Consider the following 8,163-nt stretch of genomic DNA (forward strand, 5'->3'; position numbering starts at 1 on the left):
TGGAAATAGCGTTCATCTACTGTTCCTGGTGTGATCTAAAAAAATTTCATATAAAAGGACAAAAATAATGGCAAATTTCAAATAGTTGTCAATGAAGCCATGAAGCATTAAATGTAATATCTTAAATGGACAATCGATTTTCCAATTAAAAAAGTTTACTTAACAGTGGCAGTTAAGAAAAAAATCATGAAAATTCAAAACAAAATACAATATCAAAGATTCCAAAATTCAATGTACAATCAGTCCCAATATTTCATAACAACCATTCAAAACATCACTGATTAGTCTGCATTTTTATCATTCCCATACACTCTTTTTAACTAGCTCCCCAAAGCCTGGGTTACACCTGAACCGAAACCATCCGAATACACGTATTGGGATGGTATTCGGATGGATTCAGTAGTATTCTATTCTCCATCTGTGAATGCGAGAAAATTCCAAAGAGATTTGGAAACATTCACTAATTTGGCTTGTTTTGAAATGTTCAATACCAGCCGATTACCCTCCAAACTACATGTACTTCCAAATGCGACCACAATATATTTTTTCAGGCCACATTCATCATGCATTCAGATGACATTCGGTTGAATTAGGGCAGGTATGCGGAGTATTCTGGGCAGATCTGGACCTATTCTTATTATTTGGGGAGTAACGGTCCAACTCATCGCATTTGGCCATACTTGTACCGATTCAGGTCAACATTTGGCTTGATTCATATACCACTTTTTTGTTGGCATTCTGCTTTACTCATGATGGCCAAAATTGATTCGGGTCAATTATTTGTGAATCTGTATTGAATCGGGACCTATTTGGGACCCATTTGTCTCTATTCATGGAGCTTCCCAAATCGGAGACAATAACTTCCAAATCAATTGAATCAGTCCAAATCAGGACGTATTCGCGCAGAATTGGTCCAAATATATTTGGGAGAAATCGGTTCTGGTGCGACCTTGGCTTTTACCCAATGTACATGCTTGCATCATCATGCTCCTAAAAGCTAACTTTTTTTTCCTTTAAACGAAATACAAATTTCATCTTATTTAATTATTTCCTTCTAAATGACCCACAGGTACACAGTAAAAACGCTGTACAAAATATCGCTGTATAAGAGGTGCTGTATAATTTTTTTAACAGCACATGTTTAAGCTTTGATAAATATCGGTATAAAACACGGCGAATTGACCTGTTTAAGGTCCGTAGACAGAAGGCTTGAACAGGGGGTTGTACAAGATACCGGCACATGTAAAGCGCATGCGTACGCGTGCGCAGTGCTATGCTAGTGGTCGGAAGATGGCGTTGAGTATGTTCGACTCGGAGACTGCTGCAGTGCACTGGAAAAATCGTGTTTAATCTCCGTTTTAGAAAATGAAAGATTTGGGGGTGACAAACCTGCTTCAGGAGTGGGACTTCCCACATTTAGTTCCAATCTTTAGAGGTAAATTCAGTGCTTGATTTCGAGTGAATGTTCATGAATAATCTCAAAAGTCAATGCAAAAAATAAATGTTACCGTTGTTGCAGTGGTTTTATTGTGTGTGCATGTACGTGTGTATTTCTATATGATGGTCGCCAAGTCAGAAATATATAGGCCTATGATTTTATTGGAAAAACCTCGGCTCGGCCGGCAGTCATTTTGAGATTGAAAAAAAAAATGGTGCCCCAGTCTGCGCACCCATTCACTTTTGCACGTGATTTGGAGATTTTGATGAGAAAGGCTGCATTTTGAGGCTGTCATAGGGTTATTTTTCCACCTTTGTGATCTGAGTCGGATTTTGCAATAAATATCTGTCTATGCATTAGATGTGTAAAGTTTGCATTGCGTATCTTATAGATTCTACTAGAATTGCGCAGATACGCATGTGCGCAGACTATGGTACCTAGTACCTTGAGCGAAGTTCGTGCAGCAGGATCCACTCGTACTCCACTTAATTACCACTAGGGCCTACACCATGCTCCACTTACACGAACTTCGAGACCATGAACTCGATCTGATATTCTGAGTGACAAAAGGTGGGATTTTATGGGGGTGAAATATGAAATTCATGCAACATCACGATCTTTACACAAAGTTTCACTTCTTTCCATGCTTCTATTAGTATTAGTCTCAAAATTGGTGATTTGAATTATAGCCTACATGAACTGTGATGAAGATCCTCACACATAAATAATTCACTGCCGATGATCGCATGCGGATGCGATATGCGCGAGGTACCGGGTCCGGTACAAGCTCGGACCGGGCCGTCCTCAAGCACATAGCCTACGTGTAATGTAGGCCTAGCTAGATCTATTTCTAGTCAACTTTATTCAATTTTGTACGTCTACATATGTGTATGTTAAACCCCATTAAAATCTAGGTCTATACTATAGGTCCAAACCTAGATCTAAATCCTGGCCTAGCTTGGCCAATAGTCCCTTATTATTGGCCAGCCTAGCGAGGAAAGGCCTACATGCAAATAGCAACAGATCTAAATGTTACATTGTAATTGCAGATGTATGTACAGTTTTTGAATGATCAGAAACTAATTTTGAATCTGAGATACAGGAATTACATTTAGGTTGACTTCATGTAAATTCCCCACTGTGCAGTAGGGAATTTTTTATTGAGAATTTCTACAATTTATCCACTTATTCCATCAGTTCTCTATAGAATAGTCAGATAACTTGTGTAATAATTAATGTTACTATTCTTGATCTTTGATTCATGTTTATCACAGTTAAATGTTGCAGAAGATGAGCACGAAGTCACCTACTGGATGCAATATTACTCATCACCTGACAACATTGTTGTTAATGTGACGAACCTCGGTACTGAGATATGAGTTGACTATAGGAAACCCGCGACCAAGCACAGCAGAAATTCTTGACAAATATCTACAGCTTTTGGGAATGGTAAAATAACTTGATTACTTAGTGCAGTGGATTCGCATTATGAAAAAAAAAATTAATTTAATTGTTCGAAGTTGAACGAAGCATTTTTGGTTATGAATTTCCAAAATTATTCTCTTTCTTGCTTGAGAATATAGTGCAAGATCATAGGATCACTTACTCTGCCTCAGTGTTAAAAATTCAGTTGCATCTTAGTTGTCATAATTCTATGATTAGTGGAAAAGTTGTTCTGAAATCCGATTGGAAAGATTAAGTTACGTCTTCCCATGAATGTCAATCTCTGGCGGGGGGGGGATATTAATTTCCCCACCTAACTCCCCCCCCCCTCATTTTGCAAATACTAAGTATTTTCCTCCAGTGGTTAATTACTCTAATAGTGATCAATATTTTTAAAAATGTGATAAATGGTTAGTTAGAAAGGTCAATGTCAAAGCTCACTAGACTTTACTTGATTTGTGCAGTGTGTGCATGTGACCTAGGGTTTTTGTTACAAACATTGATAAGTTTTATTTTTTATTTAATGAGCAATATTTAGCATGACTTTAATTACAATGTACCGGTAATGTATGAAAACATGGTATTGCTGGTAATTGTATTATGTGTTATACAGCTTATATATAAATACTTATTTCATTTTCAGATTGATCAAGACTTTGATTTAACAATTGATGCAGCTCCTGGTGCCCTTTTCACAATGTGGCCAAAGTTGTCCAGGCAGACTTTGGAATTTGCGGAGAAGATTAATCCAGGGTATAGAAAGATCCTAGGGGCTGGAGTGGACCAGAAAATGACGCAGAGTAAGTTTTAGTCTTATAGTTATACTCAATTCAAACTTACAGTAGCAGTGCAAAGACTTTTACAAAGCTGCATCAATTAGCATTTAAACTGCAAAAGAGGATATTTCCTCTCCAGGTGTGTAAGAATAACAATGCTTACAATTTAAAGTGAAATCAGTGTTCTTATGTACACCGAATCCTGTCCAACATAATTAGTATAGTTAATGGACCTCATCGAAACAAGCAAGTGATGTTCTACAGTAACATACACCAATTCAGAGTAATGATTTCTGAAGAGGAAGTAACACAGACCCTTGTTTTTACTATCGTGTTGCACAAGCCATTAAGAGAGATAATTGACTCTCAACATAATACCAGCTGAACACTGCGCACAGCATTATCAGCATTATTCACCATTATTGCATTATTGTGTGGGGGGGGGGGCACTCAGTATATAATGCATAGTGGGTATGTGCAGCGGAGGGGACCCCCCTTCTTACACTCAAATTTCCGTTCCAAGGCATAGCATTTTTAGCCTATTAAGAAAAAGAACAAAGAAAGCCACTCCAAGGCATATTATTTTCTTCTCGTGAAAAAGGAATCCGCTCCAAAACTTCGCATATTTTCTGTTATGCCGTTCCGATCGATCTGCTACAATGAGTCGTAATTTTGAAAAAGCAGCCGCTGCAATGAACGCTGTCTGACCATTGCCTCTGTGCTAGCGCACCCGCTGCCCATGCTGCCGGTCTAGCTGCATGCACGTATGCCCGTTCCATAGGGATGCATGAAGGCACTCACATGCAGGCGACTCGTTCCAAGGACCCCCGATTTCACAAACATTTGTAGTTCTGAAGCCCGTTCCGAGGACCCTCCTTTTTACAATTAGCCCACTCCAAGGCCCCCGTTTTTGTCTCGCCCGCGGCACACCCCACCAATTTTTGGGTCGAGTGCCCCCCCCCCCCGGATTGTGTAGCAGTAATGCATTGCAGGAATTTCAAATGGGAACACTGACAAAACTTGAATAACTTTGTACTCAAGGCTTTTAATCAAACTTGGAGAGAAGCATGGTTATATGCAAATTTATTTCAATTTTACCAAACATGAGGGTCACCTCATGGGTCAGGCTGATGATGAGCATGGGTCAAAGTTAAGCCTATTAGGGCAAGTTTTGTATTACAGCTCATAACGTTTGATCCATGTACAGTGTATGCCCATTTTTTTTACCAAACTTGGATGGTAGATGTCCCCGGGGGAGTGGGGGGGGGGGGTTGAAGGTCACCTCCAGGTCAAATGTTACAGCAGAGGTTGAAGAACTTTTGGAGCTCATTGTTTGGATTTTGGTTTGTTTGTTTAAATTTCTATCATCACTCATAAATTGTTACCAATCTAAGAGAGATGATGTTCTTCAGAGATTTGAAGGTCACCTCCAGTTCCAAGGTCACAGGCAGGGGTCAACAAGCCTTTTGAATATAAAATGATTTTGTTGTATATTAATGGGTGATACACATTTTGGCTGAAATCACCATGGTGAATCCCTTTATTACCTTCAATCCTTATAATATCTCAATTATATACTTGTACCCATTCCACTTGTAAGATTGAATCTCACTTGCAGGCAAACACATTTAGTTTGAAAATGCTGATATCTCCTCACCTTCATCTTTCCTATTTTCTTTGCTCCCATTCTTATTTTGTTTTCCCTTCCTTCACCGGTCACTTCTTTGCTCAAACCGTATTTTCATTTATACAGGTCAACAATGAAGAAAATTTGGCTTTCAGTACTTCCTGGGATTTTGATCGGCAGAACGAAAGGGGAATGAGGCAAATTAAATGTGCCGTACTTCAAAGTCTTGAATCTTTCATCAATCTCCAATTAGTAAGTATTGATTATCATCTTACTTTTTCAAAGTTTTTATTTATTTATTTATATATTTATTTATTTTTTGGCCAATTTAGGTTAAAGCTCTGATTTTCCTTAACAATATTAGAACGTTACTGTTGGCAATCTTTGAGAGCACTTAGGTTTGACTGTAGCGCATGCTCACTTGACCAAGGCAAGTGAAAATATCAAAGTGCTTAAGTTGCTTACCCAAAAAGGTAAAAAAAAAATTTAATGTGGGCAAGTAAAATTTTGACCCCAACATTGAAATCTGTTCAGGGCAGCTATCTGACTGTATTTGTTCTATCTAATAATCCTGATACTATCTCAATTCTGTAGCGCAAATCATAACAATGGAATAAGTTCACACAATGACTTAGTCAATACCTATTCTGCATGTATGTCATGGTTGTTGGATGTCTATGCAAAACTGCACATCTTGCGAAGACTTGAAATCTCCTTAAATGCAGTTCTCTAAACTCAGAAAAATACCTCCTATGGTTTTACCTCAATAATGTAATGAGATCAACGCTGATTCATGTTATTTATTTTGTGGGGGGGGGAGCAATAGAAGTCCTTCTTAAAGGGATGGTCCGGGCTGAAAATATTTATAGAGTAGAATTCACTGAGCCAACTGCCAAAAATTTCATCAAATTGGATAACAAAGTTATTGAATTTTAAAGTTTAGCAATATTTTGTGAAAATAGTCGTCATGAATATTCAATAAGTGGGCTAATGACGTCACATATCCACTTGTTCTTTTGTATTTTATTGTATGAAAATAGGTTTATTCAATTTTTTTCCTCCAAGAACTAGAAAAATTGGATTGACATTTCATTTAGTGCATTAGATATTGATTGCTGCAACTTATTTCATTATAAAGGAGACATACATTGTATTATTCACACAAGTATGAAATAATGAAAAAATATGGTTTTATGTAATAACATAAGAAAACAGAAATTGGAGATGTGACATCATCAGCCCACCTAATGAATATTCATGACGACTGTTTTCACAAAATATTGCTAAACTTCAATAACTTTATTATTTGTTATCCGATTTTGATGAAATTTTCGGCATTTTGTTCAGTGAATTCTACTCTATGTATTTAAGACATGAATATTTTCAGCTTTTGACCATCCCTTTGAAGATATTGGCTAACAATACCACAATTAAAAAATCTGAGCCGCATGATTTCCCATGCTGAAAATCGTAAGTTGACCAGATTCACTTGCCCATTTCATTATACATGATGGCCCAAAAAGAATAGAACAATTTAGATCTTTAATTTCAGTGATATAGCCAAAGTGTCATTGTATTGGATATTTCTTTTTTTTGGTAGAATGATGTAATTTGATGTTTTGTGAACCCTTGTCATTATGATTTTCGAAATATCATGTATTTCCCACTCCTGTATTACCAACCCTGCTCTTAGTATGTAAGGTATAATACAGATTATCCAACTAGATGTCTGTGTGATTGGTCTTCTACCCCCTTCGATTCTTTGTTTTGCACTTTATTTAGGAAGGAGCATGAACAAAAAGAAGATGAACAGGAATTGACAATGGCGCATTCCATACCTGGGAGTGATTGCACAGTGGCACCCTTGGACCTAATTTCACCCTGACATCAAGTCTGTTTTAAGGAGAACCATGAGAGAAATTAATAAATTAAAGTTTGCCGAATATTAAAGAATAACAGAGTTATGAGGCTTCAAAGTTTTTAAATTTGTGACATGACATGCGAGCAGCTCCCAATATGTCAATCATGTAATATAAATTCCATAAATTGCCATTTTTAATGGTTTTCATGATAATTAAATGGGTTTTTATCAGAAGCTTGTATGAAATAATGTTTCTGATAACATTGAATCCACAGGTAAAATCATTTTCCAATTTCCCTAGAAAAGGCACTTGTATAGAATTGATATCACATAAAATATGGGGAGCTGCTCGCATGTGAAGTCACAAATTTAAAACTTCATAACTCTTATTCTTGGTGGATTTTCACCAACTAACATGCAATGTCAGGATGAACCTTGCCTTTAAACCTTATATTGGCAGCCTTTCATTGACATTTACATACAGTATTTTAGGTTTTGTGAGCAAGTATATGAAAAAGGTGCTAATTAACACCTACTTCCCCTTCTTAACCCTAACCAGGCCGGGGGGGGGGGTTAAAACAACCTTCCCCCAACATTATCTGCGATCATTCCTCCGCGGGAGATTTGTTGACCCTGCCACTCTCAGAGTTTATACTAAGTCTCGCGCATCTTTTGAGACCAAATTTACGATGCCCAGGTACGTTGTCCCGAAATTATGCAACATTTCGTAAGTTCATGTCTGACCAAAAATTGTTCCAAAACGTGATTTCGTCCACAAAGTCAATACAAATTGAGTTTTCTCATCTTATTCATAAAGCTATGATTTTTACTTTAAACAGCAGAAGTCAATTGATTTTAGCATAATTATATGCTTCAAACAGGCTGTGCTATAATATAAATCTGGTGAAAAAAAGGTTGAAAAACAAAGAAATTCCTAAAACAATAAAATACATAAGAAATTGATTTCCAAACTGAAGTTTTTTTCAATTGCGATTGTTAAGAATGCTACAAAGAATAT

The 8,163-nt window shown here is 37.1% G+C and overlaps 1 long non-coding RNA gene across 1 annotated transcript; it reads left to right on the top strand.

The window, feature by feature from the left end:
- Nucleotides 1-1,124: 1,124 nt before the first annotated feature.
- Nucleotides 1,125-7,878, top strand: LOC121412224. The gene is made up of 5 exons (XR_005969577.1): nucleotides 1,125-1,435; nucleotides 2,713-2,887; nucleotides 3,525-3,681; nucleotides 5,411-5,536; nucleotides 7,067-7,878. It is a non-coding gene; the product is annotated as an uncharacterized LOC121412224 (long non-coding RNA).
- The last annotated feature ends 285 nt before the right edge of the window (nucleotides 7,879-8,163 follow it).

This window comes from Lytechinus variegatus, chromosome 1, assembly GCF_018143015.1.
Source record: "Lytechinus variegatus isolate NC3 chromosome 1, Lvar_3.0, whole genome shotgun sequence".
NCBI lineage: Eukaryota > Metazoa > Echinodermata > Echinoidea > Temnopleuroida > Toxopneustidae > Lytechinus > Lytechinus variegatus.